Below are 22,173 nucleotides of genomic sequence, written 5' to 3'. Positions count from 1 at the left end.
TTATGTCATCTCTCTGTAACGTTGATACAGCCACGAGTACGCTGATTGACATTTAAACTAGGAGAAATGTATATATATATATATATATGATTGCTAATGCGAGGAGGTAGCCGAGTAATTCCACGGAAGATTCGAAAACGTGTACTGAACGGTCCTCGGAATTTTTAATGAATTTCGACGAATTTTGTCAGAGATGTTTACAAATGGTTCTGATTATAATAACGTCTTCTGGGTATTGGGATACCGATGTTACAATGTATTCTGGGAAATTAGATATGTCTCTTGTGGTCTTCATAAGTTTGTTTGGAATTTTTTTCATCGTTACTTGAAAACTCCATTTAGAACCCAGTACTGGGTACCGCAGCAAAACACGAGTTGTTGGTGTTTTGTTCCGGTCGATGAATTCCGCGAACCACTTTGAATTGTGGTATATGTATATATAGTACAAAGAACATATAGCTGGAATTATTAGAAAAATCCTGGGGGAGTTGGTAAATAAACAATCGGTTCGATGTCATTTATAACTTCATTAATCAACTCATGATCCCCGCCATTTTGGATTCCTCTCGACAGTTCCCTGCAATTGCTTTTGACAAGGTTTTGACCTTCGCAATGTCAAAGAAATTTACAAGAGAAATCCAGTGTTTATTTTGCACAAAGGAAAATCCAAGGAGAAAAAAACACAAGGATGAACGTTGAAACAGTTGTTTTGGTGTTCTCCGGAGGCTTTTCCAGAGCGTTGAAGATTCCTGGAAAATAATCGATCCTCGGATCTGGCAGGGCAGTCGGAGATGAATCGACTGAGATTCCGCGCGAGATTCGTGACTGCCGCGTGTTAATTTGGCAAGATTTACCTGGCTCCTATATACTTAGCGCGAGGAATAGGCATATACTTATCACCTGCGAGGCAGCATCGTAAGTATACGCCTAACGGTGAACGTGCTTCGTGGGCAGAACTACCAAACACCGCACACATCTGTGCAGTCTATGCTGGTCGAGGGATGGAAAAAGTAGTTGAAATCCTGAAGAGTCGGATTCAGGGTGTGCTGGAATCCTGTCGTTTCGCGAGAAACATCTCAACCAAACTCCACGTTTGCGTTGATAAAATATGTCGAGGTTGAGATGATCCGTGTTGGTCGAGGGATGAAAAAGCAGATCAATGTTGAGGAACCTCATCGAGGGCATTGGAATCCTTCCATTTTGCAAAAAGTATATTCGTTAAACGTCACTCTGTGTGTTGGTAATATAACGAGATTGACAAGATTTATACTGATTCAGAGATGAAAAAAAGTAAATCCTGAAGAGTCACATTTGGAGTGCTGAAATCCTTTCGGTTCGCAAGAAACATCTTCGGTAAAGAGCGATGAATAAAATAAACCGAGATTGAAAAGATCTGTGCTGATCGAGGGATGAAAAAATTAACCGTATCCTGAAGAATTTAATTCACAAAGTGCTGGAATTATTTCGTTTACGCAAGATTCACCTTCATTAAAGAGCGATGAATAAAATAAACCGAGATTAAAAAAATCTGTGCTGATCGAGGGATGAAAAAATTAACCGAATCCTGAAGAATTTCATTCACAAAGTGCTGGAACTATTTCGTTTCGCAAGAAACACTTCACTAAAGAGCACGCGTCGCGCTTCGATAATACGCCAATATTGACAAGATCCACACTGTTCGAGGGATGGAAAACAACTAAATCCCGAGGAATCACATTCGTGGTACTGCAATTCTTTCATTTCCCAAGAAACACTTCACCAAAGATCACGCAGTACGCTGACAATACACCGAGCTCGACAAGAGCTTTGCAACGAGTGTTTACAGTTTTTATATCTAGCTAGAATCCGTACTACTTATTTACAGCCGGTGCATTCGAGGAACTGGAGATAAACACGCGAGAGCGCGATACAATGGTTGATATTTCGCGAGTGAACGATTATATTCCAGTGACGACTATTTTTAGAGTTAAACGAAGGGGGCCGGGGGGGGGGGTCGAGTGTCTTCCAACAGAAGATAGAAGCGACGAAGCGTGTCTGCCGCGAGAGAGGAGCATCGAACCTTAAGATCAGTCCGAAGATCGAGATAAGCGGTTTGCGAAGAAATAAGTAGTTTAAGAGAGTTCGCGTGGCCGGAGATTGGCTGTGGGGAGGGGGGGGGGGGGTCGGTAGGGAAGACAGCGTGGTGGGGGGATGTTTGATGCGCGAGTAGGATCCTGAATGCTCTCCGCGTGTCCCAGGTGCAGAGTCCCGACGCGCGTTATACTTTCTGCAAACCGGTGTCGATTCTGGGCGCACTAGCGATGCGATATTTCATGTGTGAAATTTATGAATTATATCGTTCGATCGGATTTACGTCGCGTGGAAATTTGAACGCGAGGAAAGGATGTGGGAAGAGGAGAGGAAGAAGGAGGAGGAGGAGGATGAGTTTCACGTTGCTCGAGCGAGAAAGATAACGACTCGGGGTGCTGGTGGTGGTAGCAGTGGCGGCGGTGGTGGGGCTGAGTGGCGCGTGGGAGTGGGGCGTGCGTTATGCAGGATTTTAGGGTTCGACGTGGTGCCGAGGAACACGTTGCTGCCGATCCCCGAACGCGAAGGAGCCGCCGGCACGGCTCCGTTTTGCCAAGCGAACGAAAGGTGCCAGGAAGATTCCTGATGTTTCCCGGGAAATCGTGCGAGGTCCACCGGTAGGAGAGTGAATTTTCTTTCGTCGCTGAAACTCGTGCTGGTCGCTTTTCTCTTTCGCTGGGTTGCTGGGCACCCTGATATATATATACATAGTAAACAATTTTCACGAGAAATATAAAAGTGTTTTTTGTGGAGGAACAAAATGGTGACCGATTCAGTGCGCGATTGAACGAGACTGAAGTGGATTTGAAGGAAGAAAAAAGAATTTTCTTGGTGTTTCGTGAGGTTCTCGGGGCTGGGCTCTCGGATGTCGGAAAATTCCACGGTCTTGGTGCATCTCGTTCGCTCACGTGCAATTTGAGAGTGTCCTGTGCCGCAGGACCGGTTCCCCAGGATCTTCGCTCGTCGGAAGGAAGTTTCTCGTGAAACGGTGACGACGTGGTATTCCATATATGTTTATATATATATAAATGTGCGTGTACGGTATATATATAGCATACGATCTCTCCGCTATCGTAGAATTCTTAAAAATCGATAAGGTTCGCGGAGATAAGGGATCGGTTTTCGCATTGTCTCGCTTCCTGTCCGCTAAATCTGATAAAAGATCACTGCGTTCTTCTTCCCCTCTACTATATATATGTATATATATATACTGTCTCTTTATTACCCATCCCCCTCACTCCACCTCCTCCATGGCAAACCGTTAATTAGCTTGGAAAAAAAGAGAGACTCGACGAGGGAAAAGGAAGGAATTAATTAGCGGCTTGGAGGACTCTGAATATTCATCGATAGGAATCTTAAAGAGGGATATTTGGTTGAAAATTGGATGCTCGTGGCGAATCATTGTCGAGGAGGAAGAGAGGATAGATTACAGAAGCAGGGAAAGAGAGATTCGTGATCCAGTGTGCCTCGGGATAAAAGGTGTTAGAGAGAGATAGAGGGGGGGGGGGTTGAAGAGGAGGGGGAGAGAATTGCCTGGTGGATCCGTAGAAAGAAGAAGGAAGGAAAGAGGAGCGTGTCGGTGCTGAAGAGTCCTTTAGATTCCTTAGGATGGTGCATGGTTGCCTCCTTAGCTGGTCCCGCCAGTAATGCGCGCAAATTATGCGTCTCGCGGCTCAGCTGAGCAACGGCCAACTAAGAAGCGAGGAGAGCAGTTACACCTTCACACTTTGCGATAATCTACGTGCCGCTCGCTCAAATCCCAACCAACCTCATCCTCTTCGTCCTCTTTTTTCTCTCTATCCTATCATTTAGCGCGAGCTTTCTCGATTCTCTTCCTATTTTACTAGAGCTTGCAATTTGTAGGTTATGTTTTTTCTGTGTGGAAAATACGTAGGGTATTTTGCGTATATTTTTTGGTCATCCGGTTTGTTTTTATTTTTATTTCGTGCACCAATCAGATTTCGCTTTTCTCAGTCGTATCCGAGCTTTCTCGATTTTCTTCCTATTTTACTAGAGCTTGCAATTCGTAGGTTATGCTTGTTTTTTTGAGTGGGAAATACATAAGATATTTTGTGTATATTTTTTGGTTTGTTTTTATTTTTATTAGTGCACCAATCAGATTTCGCTTTGTCTTTAAACTTTTTATAAAAAATACACCAAATTTTCCACGTATCTTTTTCAACCTAGTGTACCACGAGCTTAATTAGAAAAATTTGTTAAACAATTAATAAAACAACGAACAACATTTCGCTATAACAACAAAATACAATTAATCGAATGAAAATTGATTCTAAACTACTGCGAGTATTCAAGTTAACACCAAAGAGTCTACTCTTTCCCAAATCCTACGTCCACTCTCCAAGAGCTTTCTCTATATAGCAAACTCCCGTATATCAGGCTTAAAATTCGTGAAATTTTCCATTAACCAACGCTCGGCTAGAAAATTCGCCATAACCTTTCTATTCTCGATTTCGTTTTTTTAAAGGTCCCCAGTGTGTAACAACAAAATACAGTTAATCGAATGAAAATTGATTCGAAATTACTGCGAGGATCCAAGTTAACACCAAAGAGTCTACTCTTTCCCAAATCCTACGTCCACTCTCCAAGAGCTTTCTCTGTATAGCAAACTCCCATATATCAGGCTTAAAATTCGTGAAATTTTCCATTAACCAACACTCGACTATTTAACCTAGTGTGCCATGAGCTTAGTGAGAAAAATTTGTTAAACAATTAATAAAACAACGAACAACATTTCGCTATAACAACAAAATACAATTAATCGAATGAAAATTGATTCTAAACTACTGCGAGTATTCAAGTTAACACCAGAGTCTACTCTATCTCAAATCCTACGTCCACTCTCCAAGAGCTTTCTCTATATAGCAAACTCCCATATATCAGGCTTAAAATTCGTGAAATTTTCCATTAACCAACGCTCGGCTAGAAAATTCGCCATAACCTTTCTATTCTCGATTTCGTTTTTTTAAAGGTCCCCAGTGTGTTGTGAGTTCTGTCTGTGGCAAGCAGAGTTGCTGTGCGACATCAAAGTGTCGGCGTGCTTTCGTCCATCTTCCAGAGACGCGTTTGATTATATCAAAAGAGTAGCGGTTGCTATAACGAATGAACTCTCTACTGCAGAGCGCTAGCACGATCAAAGCTTGCAAAGGAGAAGTGAGAAAACTTTCAAAGTGATTTTTGCCAAGGAGGATTTTCGAATCACTGCAGGAGGAGGATCAGTGGCTCGTCTTTGGTTAAACGCTTTTTACGGGAAGCTGTTTTTTCGTTCTGGTAAGTCATTAGTGGTTTTTTCACGTTTCTGTCTAGTCGCTCGTATTTGCCATTTTTATGTTAATTATAACGCGAATTATTGGAAAGCGTGCGTGTTGATTATTATAGAGCATTTTGCTTTGTCCCTTTCGTCGAGTTGAGAAAATTTTGAAAAGTGCTGTTTGCTAAGAAAGATTCTTTTAAATCACTGCAGGAGGAGGATCAGTGGTTGATCTTTGGTCAAACTTTTTTTACGGGAAGTTGTTTTTTCGCTCTGGTAAGTCATCAGTGATTTCTACAGGTCCTTCGCAATTGTCATTTTATTTTATAACGCGAATTACCAGAAAGCGTGCGTGTTGATTATTATAGAGCATTTTGCTTTGTCCCTTTCGTCGAGTTGAGAAAATTTTGAAAAGTGGTGTTTGCTAAGAAAGATTCTTTTAAATCACTGCAGGAGGAGGATCAGTGGTTGATCTTTGATCAAACGTTTTTTATGGGAAGCTGTTTTTTCGCTCTGATAAATCATCAATGATTTTTTCACGTTTCTCTCTAGTCTCTCGTCTCAGTCACTTTATATTATAACACGAATTACCAGAAAGCGTGCGTGTTGATATATCATAGAGCAGCGGTCGCGTTTGGTGGTGCGTAACATAATTTCAGTGGTCTGCAAAACAACAAAAAGCTTACTTAAATTAACTGTGCCTATTTAAAACACATTTTCTATATTAAATATGAATCATTGTTAACATTTTACCAACTGGCAGTCCATTAATTGACTTTTATTTCACAGAGCTTACCGAATATTGTTTAACATTAAAATTATTAAAATAAAAAATTTTATTCAATTTGTTTATCTTATAATAACACAAAGAGAGAGAGAGAGAGAGAGAGAGAGAGAGAGAGCAGACAATTTTACCAGAGCATAAGAAAAGCGCATATACCTTCGCGCGACAGTTTAAACCGAAACCGAGCCGGTGTCTCGGACGATATGAGGCTGAGTGGCCAGTGAGAAGGGTATAGGATTCTCGAACCACTACCTCATGGTAAAGTGTTAAGTTGCATTGTTAATAGCGAATTGCACAAGAACCTAATGTTATTTATATGAATTGGTATACAATAATACTGTCCTAAAGGTTACTGACTGCTCTTATAGAGCACTTACTTAGTTTCTTCCCGTTTTTCGAGGTGAGTAAATTCTAAAAAGCAATTTTTACCAAGAAGAATTTTCAAATCACTGTAAAAAAAGATCAGTTGCTCGTCTTTGGTCAAGCGTATTGTACAAGAAGCTGTTGTTTCGCTCTAGTAAAGTCAATAGTGGCTTCTGCAGGTTTCTTTCTGGTCTTCAACATCTATTAATTATCAGAACAGTTTAGCTTCTTCCTTTTTGTTGAAGTGAGAAAATTTTAAATTGTGGTTTTTGCTAAGAAGGATTTTGAATTAAATTATTGCAGAGGAGGATGATCAGTGTATGATCATTGGTCACGTGTGTATAACCCGGAAAACCTTGTTTCTCTCTGATCTCTTCAGCATCTGCCATGTACCATAACGTGAATTATTGGAAAGTGTGCACGCTTGAAGTTCTTCCCTTCTATCGAAGTAAGAAAATGGTGAAAATTGGATTTTACTAAGAACAATTTTGAATTAAATCACTGCAGAGGAGAACGATAAGTGTCTGATCATTGGTCACGTGTGTATAACCCGGAAAACCTTGTTTCTCTCTGATCTCTTCAGCATCTGCCATGTACCATAACGTGAATTATTGGAAAGTGTGCACGCTTTAAGTTCTTCCCTTCTATCGAAGTAAGAAAATGGTGAAAATTGGTTTTTACTAAGAACAATTTTGAATTAAATCACTGCAGAGGAGAACGATAAGTGTCTGATCATTGGTCACGTGTGTATAACCCGGAAAACCTTGTTTCTCTCTGATCTCTTCAGCATCTGCCATTTACCATAACGCGAATTATCGGAAAGCGAGCGTGCTTTAAGTTCTTCGCTTCTACCGAAGTGAGAAAATTTTGAAATCACTGCTGGATGATTCGAGGGCGACCCGTAGCTGATCTTTGGCCACGCGTGTGGTACGAGAAGCTGTTGTTTCGTTCTACCAAGTGATCAGCAGCTCCAGCACGTTTTCCAACCTCTTCTCGCACCTGCCATTTATCAGAGTACTTTAGATTTTCTCTTGGCTTCCATCGAAGTGAGAAAACTCTGAAAAGTGATTTTTTAAGAAGAATTTGTAAATCACTGCGAGAGGATGATCCGTGGCTGATCTTTAGCATATGGTACGGGAAGCTGTTGTTTCGTTCTAACAAATGATCAACGACTCCCGCGCGTTCTCCAGCTTCTCCTCGCACCTGCCATTTACCACAGCACGAATCGTCGGAAAGCGTGCGCGCTCTAGCTCTTCCTTTCCATCGAGATGAAAAAACTTTGAAAAATTAATTTTTAACAAGAATTTTCGAATCACTGATGCAAGGGAGGACAATGATCATTGACCGATCTTTGGCCACACGTATGATATATATATACAAGAAACCGTTGTTCCTCTCTAACAAAATATCAACAGCTCCCTAGCATATTCCAGCTTCTCACACCTGTCATTTATCAGAGCACTTCAGCTGCTTCTCTTCCATCAAAATAAAAAAACTAAAAATAATTTTTTTAGAAGAATTTTCAAATCACTGCAGTGTAGAACGATGACCATTGATTGATCTTTGGTCACCCGTATGGTATATACAAGAAACCGTTGTTCCTCTCTAACAAATGATCAACGACTCCCTAGCATCTTCCAGCTTCTCGCACCTGCCATTTACCACAACATGAATTACCGGAAAGCGTGCGCGCAGTGTGCTATATAATAGAGCACCTCACCAGCTTCTTCTCTTCCACGAAGAAAAGTACAGAGTTCGCTTATATATTTTTTTATATCAATCAACAAGACTCTATATATATATATATATACATATAGATGAAAGTTGAACGTGGAATTTAGCGTCGCGTCGCCGGCGAATTCCATGCAAAGCTGGCGCCTACCAACCGACACTATATATACCATACCGAGAGTAGTCGCAACTCGCAGGGGCCACACCTGTTCGCGAGCGCATGTCGGCTAATTGCGAACCACGCTACACACCTTACACCTCGATCCCGTCGACTGCACGCAGCGAAATCTCCACGCCTTTGCCTTTTCTTTGCCTTTGCGGATGGACCGCGCTTATTGCCAACTTTCACGCGCGTGCAACTTCATTCGGGACGATGGAAGCCACACGTCAAAATGGCCGTGGAATTTTCGTGGAATTTCAATCTGGACGATTATCAATAGGCTTCTTCGATGGAACGATTTGAGGTCGCGTGTTCTTTTCTTGGAATTTAGAACCTTCGGGAGTTTAAAGATTTTTACAGGAATTTATTCAAATTTTGTTTTTTTTTTTATGTTTAAATAAAGTTTGCTTGTGAGATGTAAACTGTTGTAGATATTCATTTTTGTGGATTTTCACTCTGGATTATTATCAATGGGCGATGCTTCAATGGAACACACAGAGATCGTTTGGAATTCACATATACTTTTTTTAGACTTGAAACCCTTCGTTAATGTAACAATTATAACATAAATTTATAGTTTTCTAATTTCTCTATAAAACTAAATCTTAATTATTTAATATAAACTATTATAAATAAATTAATTTTCACAATATTTTTTATCGCAAGAGAGATAAATTCGTATTGAAAGAGTTATTTGAAGAGGGTGGTAGGAAGGAGTATAAAGGGTGCTGGGGATGGAATAAATAGTAGGAAGGGGAGAACAAGGGGGGGGGGCGGCGTGAAACGTGAGATCGTAAATTGTGGTCTCATCGTTTCACCGTACACGCCCCGTTAACTCGCGGGTTAAACACTCGCGGTCCGCCCATTTTTGGGGTGAACCCTCTCTCTCTCTCTCTCTCTCTCCCTCTTTCTGTTCGCTTAATATCTCCTGGCATTTAGTTTGCTTCGGCTCGTGCAGTTTTGCCTCTGATCTATCGATCGATATTACCCAAGCCAATACACACAAGCTCATCCTCTTCTTTCTCACAGCTTCGTTACTCTCCCGGGTTGACCTCTCATCAATTTATGATCGGGTTAAGCAAACACCGACTGCTTCTCACCTTTATCCTCGTAATGCCTGCAATTTCGTCATCCCCCACCCCCACTCTCACGTTTTTCTCCCGAACCTGTTCCTCCGACAACCCACGCGGATGCACATCTTTTTTTAAAGTGGAGAACGAGCGTGTTCAATAAAATCGATCTCTTAATTATTATAGATTCCCTAATGGTCATTGTTTCTACCTGTTTTCGTGCAAAGACCTTGTAATTGCTGGTGGGAAATGTATTGACATGGTACGGTAGCTTATGAGGATTTGACAATTGGACTGATACTGCAAGGGTCATTGACAGAGAAAATTTTCCTTATTTGATGAACAACAGTTTTTTATGACATTTCCTAAGAGATTGACTTAATTATAATAGATTCCCAAATAGTCGTTGAGTTTACTTTTTTTCTATGCAAAGATATTGTAATTAATAGTGAGAAATGGATTGACAGGGTATGGTACTCATAGAACACCAAATGACTTAAAGACATTTTTTAGGCGTTTTTTAGTCAATTTGATGAGTAAAGGATGTCAATAGAACAACTTTTAGTCAAGTGTACTGTATGGGGTAGCTTATGAGGGTTTGACAATTGGACTGATATTGCAAGGGTTATTGACAGAAAAAATTTTCCTCATTGGAACGAACAACAGTTTTTTATGACATTCTCTAAGATATTAACTTAATTATAATAGATTTTTCAATGGTCGTTGGCTTTACCTGTTTTGACCAACGGTATTGATAGAACACGGTAGCAAATCAGAGTTTGACAATTGAACCAATATCACAAATTTAAAGTCTTTGCTAAAAACAAATTTTCTCCTTTACCAAACAAACAACAGCTTTTTTACGACACTCTCGAAGAGATTGACGTCGAAATTAATCTGTCTGACGGCTTACAACCTCACTCGGTGAACCCGAATAACCCCCGAGAACCCAAGAAAGGACTCTATTAATCTTGCTATTAGCCCCTCGTTTATGTGTGTGTATATATATATATATATATATATATATATATAGACAAAAGATGCATTATCGTTCGTAATGCCAGGTCAAAGGTGAAAGGTGGATCTCGCATCTCTCGGCATTTGCCTTTCGTACAGGAACGTGTCAATTTTTTTGCGTCCGTCTTCCGATTAGTTTGCGGATCGCGAGGATGAAGTTTCCGAGGGCTGACGATATATACGTGCACGTGTATGAGGAGTGCGTAACACGCGTGTTTGAATATTAGAGTTTCGACGAGCAAATCCTCTTTGGATTTTTCTGGACAGTCTCGAGACATTAGGGATGGACCAATGAGGTTCGTTTGTTTTTCAAAATTATTACGACATTTAATTGCTGAGTTTGGATCTAATACGTCGAAGATTATTATGGAATTTTATTTTTTAATGACGACCTGATTTTGCATTTTTTCTTTTTTTATTGACAATTGAGTTTTTTATATCTTGATGATTTAGTAGAACGATCCTGAATACGCCATTTGAGCGCGCGTTTATACATTCCATAAAATAACGAGTGTCGAACACGCGTGTTAGAATATTCGAGCTTCGATGAGCAAATTCTCTTTGAATTTCTGTGGGTAGTCTCTAACATTAGAAACGGACCAATGAGGTTCATTTGTTTTTCAGTATTATTATATTTAATTACTGAGTTTGGATTCATTAGGTCAAAGGTTATCGTGAAGTTTTATTTTTTAAAACGACCTGATTTTGTATTTGATTTTTTCTAACAATTTAACATGTTTTTTGTTGTTGCCAATCGCATGTCAATTTTGTACACTTTATGTTTTAATGAAACGATCCTGAAGAAGCCTTTCGAGCGTGCGTGTAAATCCGATAAAGTGATGTCTTCGGAACACGCGTGTCTAAAGTTCGAACCTGAACGAGCAAACTATAATCTGATTTCTCTTGAGTTTCAAGGAATTCCAAAAGGGACTAATTAATTCTTTCTAATCGCGATATTTACGAGGATGTACAAGATTCGGTATTAAAATATTTATACACACACACGCACACACACGCACACACCCAAATACATATGAGACTAGAGTACATGTTTCAAGCTTAACGCGTCTAATCGGGATTATTGCAGGTTAAGTGGCAACTAGTTAGTAAACCTATAATAATTTACTGATCAGCCACACACTACTACTTAATTTTCCATCACTAGGTATCCGGTCGTGTATGTTGCACAGTTGAAAAAAAAAGGTTTCGAAAGTACGTCGAGTGAATTATGTTGCACCTGTATGTAGTAAAGGAGTGATGAAACAAAAAAATATAAAAGAAAAAAAAACAAAGAATTCATAATTATAACAAGATATTAGTTGTAAAAATTTGAATTAGGTAAAAAGTGGATTATAAAAAGCTTATGGATGCTCTCCCCCCCCCCCCCCTCTTTGTCGTTTATATATATATATATATATATATATATTACACTCGCATACTTGGGCCGGAAAGGGAGATTGGAGTTTCAGTATATATATATATAAAAGGTGGTCACGGGCAATAAGCGAGTAAGCGTTATATCGAAGGGACGACGGACCGAGTTATGCCAGTGCCACGGACCTGAAGAGCAAGATAGTTATCGCGTGGTGGCGTCCGAAAAGGAATTAGCCCGCTTCAGGGAGCTCTGCAGCCGCGTTTCAAAAGGTGTCCTTCCGCTGGGCACAAATCACTGCGTCTATCTCGCAGTAAGAAATAATAATCAAGTGGAATAATTTCAGGTCGCGCGCTGGGTGTGGCTATATACGCGAGTCAGGCTTTATATAGAGATATTTCTGATCGGTAATGTTTTGTATATATACATATGTCTATTCGATCATGCAAACCTCTCGACCGCACCACACAGCGTATAATACACAGTAGAAAATTGTTTCATGTGTGATTTAGCTATAATGTAATACATCAATTTTCATGTTAAAGTACAGAGTGAAGTTAGCCAAATGGTAAAGGATTCAATTTCTCTTAGTATACGAATCAGACTTTGTATAGAAATATTTCTACTCGGTCATTTTTTGTATATATATATATGTATTCAGGGGATATCAGCAATGATGTTTTTAATTTTAACCACTTATTCTACATAGTTGCTGATACACCCTGTATATAGTAAATATATGTGTCTAGTCGATCGCGCCATACAGTTTATAATGCGAATCAAGCTTTATATAGAGATATTTCTAATCGGTAGTGTTTTGTATATATATGTATATAGTAAATATGTGTATGCTCGATCCCGCAACCTCTCGATCGCACCATACAGCGCTTTATATAGAAATATTTCTAATCGGTAATGTTTTGTATATATATGTATATAGTATATATATGCGCCTGCTCGATCGCACCACACAGCGTATAATAAACTCGCTCGCGAGTTCAGCGCAGAATTCCAAACATGCTCGCAATGCACACGACGCTTTATTATCGATGCCTATGAATAATGCAATGTAACGCGTAAATCATAATTTGTTGCTGCTCGCTTTATCGCACAACCGATGTTGTAAAATAGAGATATTGATGAAGGAGTGTAAATAGCTAAGATTTTGAAGGTTACCGCCTTAAGTATATATGGATGCAAACAAATATTTTTATTTGTTCCTTCGCGAAGCTTCGAGATTCTTGATTCAAGAAGTTCTGAGACGAGAATCAGACGAGTTTATGATTTTTTTTAATGTTTGAAGCTTCGAGTGAGACGCGTGGATAATTTTTTTGTTTTTTGGAGATTGTAACATTTTTTGAGAATTATGATAATTATTTGATAATTTATAATGTGAGGTATTTAGGCAAATTAAAGGTTTAATTCTACGTGGAACTAATTATGACCAATTTAAAATTTGTTTAACAATATACAGGGAGTGTCATTGATTTAAAGAGATCGAGCTAGAGTTGCGATTCTACAGGGTGAGATATTTTGAGGAAATTAAGGGCTTGATTCTACGAGGAACTAATTTCGAGCGATCTAAGCTCGCCGGGTGTTTAGGTGTACGTCCGCAGGCCTGAAAACATAGTAGTGGCTGCTTTCCGGCTGCTGAGTGGTGGGGGAAACTGTGAATGAAGCTAACCACGCACTCTCTGAATGGGTCCCGAAGCCGCGGATCAGAGTATTTCCGCTCGTGTTTATACACCATTTGCGCTTCAAGATCCCGCGGCATTTGAAATGTAACAGGTCATCTTCTTGCGCAGTGACTGATAGCGCATAAAGAGAGCGAGAGAGAGAGAGAGAGAGGGAGAAACTGCCCACTAGCTGTCATCAACCGACTTCTAGCACCTATTTTCAGAGCGCGCATATCCGTCTGTTTTACGACTCGCTTCGAAAAGTATAAAAGCATCGACCCCGAACATAGTGAGCAAAGAAGACCAGATCGTTTGAAATTCGCGAAATCCTTCACTCGTTCTAAAATTACTTTAAATCATAAGGATACTTGGTTTTCTCTTGACTCTATTAATTCCAAGAAATTATATGTGTATCATAGTTATCGATACTAGAGGAATTAACTATATAGTAGGATGGAACAATCAGTAACTTTGATTAAATTTTCATATTTGAATAATATTTTATTTACAATTAATTACCTTTTTGTTCGAATACTAGCTATATACTCAACTTGTACCATTATACAAGGAGCTTTTAATAGTCTTCGATCAATGTTATCAGCCTGTTTTACGACTCGCTTCGAATAATATAAAGCATCGACCCTGAATATAGTGAGAAAAGAAGACCAAATCGTTTGAAATTCGCGAAATCCTTCACTCGTTCTAAAATTACTTTAAATCATTAGAATACTTTGGTTGCTTCACTATTAATTCCAAAAAATGATATATATTATATAGTATGTGGATACTAGAGGAATTAACTATATATATAATAGGATAAAATAATCAATAACTTTGATTAATTATTTGTATATTAATATTTTATATTCAGGCTGTGCTATAATTTCTTTTTTCACTTATAAATACCATTATACAAAAACATCTCAACGATCCTCGCTCAACATTATTCGGCTGTTTCACGACTCGGTCGGAAAAGTACACAAAGAATCGCAAAGCAGATGACGAGATTTCGCGAAAATCTACCCGTTCACCCCAATATTTGGCTGACGGTTCTTGAAACAATTCAGTTACACTCAAACATTTTCTACAATATTAAAATACTAAAGAAAAACACATGAGAAAAAGATTCGCTCGTTCCTTACAAACATTAAGTCATGATTTCTCTCAACGGTTAATAAACTATAAGGGTACCTTAGATTATTAATTATAAATTATCAAGGCTAGATATACCACGCAGCATTAATTACCTTCTTTTTCTACTTATATATACAATTATACAAAATTTGGCAGATGGTTCTTGAAATAATTCAGTTAATTTCAACATTTCCCACAATATTATAACGCTAATAAAAAACACGTATAAGACAAGATTTCGCTCGTTCCTTACAAACATTAAGTCATGATTTCTCTCAACGGTTAAACTGTACGAGTACATCTCGGATTATTAATTATATATTAATTACTAAAGCTGGATGATACCACACAGATCCACATTCTTTTTCTACTTATACAAACATTTAGGTGATACTTTTTGAAACAATCCAATCAATATCAACATTTCCCACAATATTATAACACTAAATAAAACCACGTATAAGACAAGAATTCGCTCGTTCCTTACAAACATTAAGTCATGATTTCTCTCAACGGTTAAACTGTACGAACACTCTCGGATTATTAATTACATATTACCTCGTCTGGTTGATACCATGCAGCATTACCTTCTTCTTTTATGTACCACGAGACACCCTTATCGATCTTCTCCGAACGCTATACGCGTTCGAGCGCAATTTTATTTATCTGCCTGTATTCTTGGAGCATTCAGGCGAATGTTCAAACCGACCTTTGACCTTCGATTGCGTAATTATCCGTGCCGTAACAGCGCAAGAATGTTAAGTAATCGGAGAGACAAAGTATTATCAGTGTATATCTGTATTAATCACTGCACCGCAATCTCTCTTATCGTTATTGATTCTTCGTTCGATAGACGCGGTGCCTGTGTATTGCCGCATCGATAACGACAATTTATTCTTTCGCGTTGGTACTATATATAAATAACAGTATCCGCTTCGTGTCTATATATATATATATATATATATAAATAAAAGGAAAATTCAATAGAGACATGTAGTAAAACGATATGCAAAATCGTTGATCAATGGTTAAATGTTAAATAAGTTACGTGTCAATAAGTGATGCTAAACATAGGAAGGATTATTCTTCGATGTTGTTGTTATATATAAATAAATAAAATGAAAATTCATTAAAGACATGTAGTAAAACGATATGCAAAGTCGTTGATCAATGGTTAAATGTTAAATAAGATTACACACACAGGAAGGATTATTCTTCGATGTTGTTGTTATATATAAATAAATAAAATGAAAATTCATTAAAGACATGTAGTAAAACGATATGCAAAGTCGTTGATCAATGGTTAAATGTTAAATAAGATTACACACACAGGAAGGATTATTCTTCGATGTTGTTGTTATATAAAAAATAATAGTAAGCAGCATCGTGTCTAGGTATATAAAAAAATGAAAATTCAATAAAGACATGTAGCGAGATAAAACAGAGTCGTTGACCGACAAATAAAAGTTAAAATCCTTCGGGAAGGATTATTCTTCGACATTGTTATTATGTATAAATAACAGTGTGCGTAACTTCAAACCTATATATATATATATATATATATATATATATATATATATATATATATATATATATATATATATAAATAAAATGAAAATTCAATAGAGATATTTAACAAAACGATATGCAGAGCCGTTGATCAACGGTTAAACATTAAAATCCCTCAACAAGGATTATTCCTCGACATTGTTACTACACACACATCTATATCTATATATAAATAAAAAAAATTCAATAGAGACATTTAACAAAATGTTACGCAGAGCCGTTGATCAACGGTTAAACGATAAAATGCCTCGAGAAGGATTATTCCTCGACATTGTTATTACACATATATCTATATCTATATATAAATAAAAAAATTCAATAGAGACATATGTAGAGAGACGATACGCAGAGTCGTTGACCGTCGGTTAAATGTTAAAATCCCTGTGCAAGATGCGTGTCAACTGATGCTGCGCGCGGTATAAGGATAAAGGAGGAGGAGGGGGGGGGGGGGGTGAAAGAGGACCTTATCTACGGAATGCTCGATAAAGAGTTGGCCACGACGGTGCTTGGGCTACGTCGTCTGAAAATACAGCGAACGTTACTGGCACAATGACAGGTGGTGTATGTTATTCCTGCGATTTCACGCTCGTCCAACGACGACTTAGGTGCACAAGCCGTATTATACATATATATATATATATATATGTATATAAAGAAGCTGCGAAGAGAACGATGCACGTTAAATTCCCCGAGAGAGTAGCCTCTTTAGTGGGAATAGACGGACGCTTTACGGTACTGGCCGCCTACCGTTAACAACCTACCGGACCAATAGGAATAAACTCACATTCCCATTGGTAGATCGAGATGACGCGATTAACCAGACCGAGAAAGTTTCACGATTCGATTTGAGTCGGCCACTACTGCTCGATAATTGCCAGCGAGACCAACCGACTCGTGATCAACCGAAATAGCTCCGTTTATAAGCGATCGGATTAATTAGTCACGCGTCCAACGTCCACACACACACACACATACACACATGCATCGGTGGAAGATTCTTCGGTCCATATCCCAACTTGCCGATGATCCTCTCGCCCTTTCAACCTACAGTTCGGGAGCCTCGTGAGAAAACTCGCGGAATTTCATTTTTCGTTGGTTTTCACGTTGTTCGGATACGTTGAAATTTTTGTCATTGGGTATTTTTATTGATTTTTTCGAAATGGAGAAATTATGATTTTACCCTTGTTAATTGATGTTTTCCGGGGTATGTGGCAAGGGAGACTCGTGAGAAAATTTGTGTGGAGTTTTACATTTTTTTCTTCATTTTTTCCATTGACTTGCTGTGTTAAAATTTTAACATTGGTTTTTCTTTATTGAATTCTTCTTTGTTGAAAAATTGTCTGTATTTTTATTGATTTTTCCCTTGGATACGTAATGGAGCCTCTTAAGAAAACTCCTAGAAATTCCATTTTTTTCCATTTTCCTTATTGACTTGTAATATCTAAATTTTATCATTGTTTTTTTCATGGTATTCTTTTTTCGTTGGAAAATTCTATTTTTATGCTTGGTAATTGCTTTCTTCCCTGCGATAAAAAGCAATGGAACTTGTTATTATTTCCAGCACCTTCAAGGACGTAAGCCAAAGTCTCTTTGAATTAGCTCGGTCGACCTTGTACCGTTAAGTCGATCTTATTTTCACGCGCCAATCGAAGAGATTTTTTCATAATTCTCGAGCAATGTCCGACGAGAAATCGTCCAATGAAATCCCAACTTACCGATCATCTCGCCCTTTTAACCTCCAGTCCAGAACACTCGTGAGAAAACTCTTGCAAAATTCTACCTCTTTTTTTCCCATCGATTGCAACGTAAAAATTTCATCATTTTTTTTCATGAAATTCTTTTCGTGGTCGAAAAACTCTGTATTATTTTTATCCTTATTAATTGCTTTATCTTCTTGAATAAAAGACATTGGAGCCTCGTGAGAAAACTCCTGCAAAATTCCACCTCTTTTTTTCCCATCGATTTGAAACGTAAAAATTTCATCATTATTTTTTTCATGAAATTCTTTTCGTGGTCGAAAAACTCTGTATTGTTTTTATCCTTATTAATTGCTTTGTCTTCTTGAATAAAAACCAACGAAGCCTCGTGAGAAAACTTCTGCAGAATTCCACTTTTTTTTCCATTTTTCCCATCGAATTGCAATGTAAAAATTTCATCATGTTTTTTTCTTCATGAAATTCTTTTCGTTCTCGAAAAACTCTTTGCATTTTTAACCCTGTTAATAGTTTTCTTCCTTGAGATATGTGGCAATGGAACTCGTTATTATTTCGAGCATTTTCAAGGCACCAGCCAAAGTCTCTTTAAATTTCCTCAGTCGACGTTAAACCCTTAAGTCGATCTCATTTCACGCGCCAATCAAAGAGATTTCTTCATAATTCTCGAGGCTCTTTAAAGTATGTATACATGACACTTTTATATAATTATATACATATATATATATATATATATATATAAATACTTAAGATACTCGTTTGTACATCAAACAACGAACCTCTTTTTCCACCGTTAAATCCTCATTGCAATTTTCCATTATTTTTTTAATTCCCCACGAGAGTGAGTCAAAAAAATAATTGGCTAGTTCCAGCAATGATCGATGGTTATTGTCGTAAAAGGTGGAGATTAAAAGATTATTAAAAGACGAGAGCACGAGTAGCAGCGTAATTATTATAAAGACGTTGGTCGTGATTTTACGAGCGTAGCAGCGGTTCAGCGAATAGTCGCCATTATGGTGCACAAAACAGCCAATGCTTACTCGCCTTCGCAGCCTTCATTCTTGTCCCGCTCGCACATCCACTTAATCATATTCGAGGTGAATAAAATCCTGCAGAAGAACACACCGATGGCTCGCCGTTTCCAATGAATAAGCGAGAGGATGAAATTTTCTTCAGGATCCTCTTCGAGTACCTTTTCCACCGATGAGAGTTTCATTAGAGTCTATCGGAGGTTGTGGGAGTTCTGCTACTGTGCGATAATAACTGCTTGCCTGTAATTGATAACGTCTCAACTTTACGACCCTTTTTACGATATTCGGTATCAATATGGCGCGATCGAGTTTATCGTTGGATAAATCCTGAAGAGACACCGGTACAAACAAGTAATACCTATAAAATTTGTTTATTCGAATACCAAAATTTTGATATTTTTTTGTGTGTATGTGTGGACACGTATATTTGAACAAGATGTAGCGATTTCTCCATGGATGACTATGATTAATAATTGCAATTATATTTGGATAAAATAACGATCGAATGAAATATTTGTATACAAACATTCGACAATCCAAAGTTTACCTAAATTATTCATATCAATATATCTGATATATAAATAATATGTAGTGATTTCTCCATGGAGGACTATTATTAATAATTGCAATTATATTTGTGTGTGTGTGTGTGTGTGTGTGTGGATAAAACAACGACGGAATAAAATATTTATATACAAAAATTCGCCAATGCAAAATTTACCTAAATTACTCATAATAATATATCTGATATATAAATAATATCTAGTGATTTTTCCATTGATTATTATAATTAATTGCAAAAATAGCGTTAAATACAGGGTACCAATATAAAACTATATATGGACAAAATAACGAACGAATGAAATATTGATATAAAAATATTCGCCAATGCAAAATTCACTCAAATTATTCGCAATAATATTTCTGATTAGAGGAAGAAATTGGAGGATAGAAAATGAGAGAAAAAGGGATTTAACCGATTGATACATCTGTTACTCTATCGAGAGTGATTTTTGCAGAGACGTTGATTATAATTGATATGCAAAAAGTGCTAATTGGCGGTGATCGAGAAATCGCCGGCTCGTTTTGCGCTAATCGGATCTGCTCGAGATGTCCCGTTGAACGGAATAAAGCTGCCAGTTGCTGGTCACGCGATAACTTCTCTGATCAGCTGCACGAGGAACGGCATCTCGACTTACATGATCGATATTAAATTAGATTAGTCGCTCGATCCATTTCTCCCTTTTTTCCTTGATTATTTCTTCAGCAAATCAAGGCTAAGTTAGACGCGACAGCATCAATAATATTGTAGATGTTGAAATTATCATTTTAGAGCTCAGAGTTTTGGTACCAAACTATATATATTTTTTTCCTTGCTTATTTCTGCAGCAAATCAAGGCTACGTTAGACGCGATAGCATCAATATTATAGATCAAAACTCAGACTTTTTGACACTTTTCAACTGTTTATTATAGTCAGTAATATGGAATCTCTATTACTGATTATAGTAAGAAGTTGAAAAGTGCAAAAATTTTCGAGTTCTCCCTTGTAGACGTTGAAATTGTCATTTTAGAATTAAGTAGTACCACCTTATATATATATCAACCCTATAGCAACCAAGTCCTCCACTTGTTCCTTTAGTCTGGAACGAGAAACTGAAACCACGCACGCTAAAGATTACGTTTAACCCGATAAAGCACGCGTATATATATATAATCTTTTCGCTAGCAAATGCAAAATGGCTGATGACCATTCGGAATGCAGCAACGATCGAAATTCAAGCGCAGAAAATTTCTCGTCGAGTAAATATTTGGAGTGGTCTATCAATATAGATATATACTTTTAAACTGGAACATTTTTTTATCTTTTATTGGCCCATCTATATATATATATATATATATATACACACATAATAAAAGAGTCTTCGGGTGCTGTATTAGCATACATCGCCATAAGTTAGCATCGCTACTAGCTCGAAGCTATATATATACCCTTCCCTGCACTAAATTTCGAGTGATTCACCCCCCCCCCCCCTATTTAGTCCAACGATCGGACCTCACCCGGACCCGAGGCAAAACTCTCAAATTCACCTACTCATTCACCTATAAAACATTTCCTGCAGTGAAATGTCGAATTATCGAATCGATTCACCTCCCCCTAATTTAAGCCAACGACCGGACCTCACCAGCACCCGAGGCCAAATCTCAAACTCACTTACTCGTGCCATACAAGACGTTTCCTCCAGTGAAAATTTCCATCCCAAAATCCCCATATCTTTCAATTTTATGCAATTCTTCCTATCGACATAAGTGGGAGCATCATCCACAAATCATACGAAGTGGCCACCCTGATTTACGCCACATAAATTTCAGCCATATTTCACTCGGTGATCTCTCTGCCTCGGTGAAATTAAGGTTTACCCCCCCCCCCCCCCCCCTTCGTTGTCGCACACAGGAAATATAAATTAACAGCGTATCATTAGCTTGTCGCAACCCTGTAGCACCACGATACATATTAATGTCCAGCTCATGCGCTTCCTCTCGATAATTAAAATCATGGCTCGTAATTATACGCATGAACGACACAGAGGATCTATCTAGGGGGGAGGGGGGGGGTAGTGGAGGATCCTCGAGTATAATTTAGATGAACGAGACTCTCGCGTTGTTGAAAAGCGCGCGAGTTTCCGGTGTGATCCGGCCGGCGGGTTTCATTAATTTATGGAAAAAACTGTGGGGGGCGGAAGGGACGCAAGATCTCTCGAGGTTGAAGAAGAAGACCCGTTCGATCGATAATGAGTCCTCCGTTATAGCAGCGAGAAACGAAGAAATCGGCAATGATTTCGAAGGTGAACCGGCTGCTACCATCTTCTTCTTCAACTTCTTCTTCATCTTCTTTTCCTTCTCTCTCACGTATATTGTGAGAATAATTTTGATCCTCGTGTAAACACGTTTAAGCCACACACTCGTTTTCTCTTAATAAGCTTAAGCTTTACGTAAAGAGTCACGAAATTTCTAGGATTCACCGGTCGTTACGAAATACGAGCAACCGCGACGAATCCGAAGGCCGGATGGATTGTGAGAAGCTTCGCTCGGGAATTTTGCAGCTCTGTACGTGACCGGTGATCGGTGGATCGTCTAATCCCTGGTGGATATTGTCGTCGATCGCAAATGTGTAGGATTTTGAAATTTTTTTGGAAATCTCGTAAAATTTTTTGCTCTA

General features: G+C 38.3%; 1 protein-coding gene across 1 annotated transcript in view; it reads left to right on the top strand.

Annotated features, from left to right (window-relative positions):
- Positions 1-2,418: 2,418 nt before the first annotated feature.
- The window catches only part of LOC136778332 (uncharacterized), a 66,757-nt gene continuing 47,002 nt past the window's right edge, over positions 2,419-22,173 (top strand). The window contains exons 1-2 of the mRNA XM_066735081.1: positions 2,419-3,066; positions 5,057-5,355. The gene's annotated coding sequence lies outside the window, so the exon portion shown is untranslated. The remainder of the gene's footprint in view (positions 3,067-5,056; positions 5,356-22,173) is intronic.

Source organism: Prorops nasuta, unplaced genomic scaffold (assembly GCF_024137725.1).
Source record: "Prorops nasuta isolate Cenicafe-Biocafe unplaced genomic scaffold, Cenicafe_Pnas_1.2 PNAS00014, whole genome shotgun sequence".
NCBI lineage: Eukaryota > Metazoa > Arthropoda > Insecta > Hymenoptera > Bethylidae > Prorops > Prorops nasuta.
This window is presented reverse-complemented; position numbering and strand designations above follow the sequence as displayed.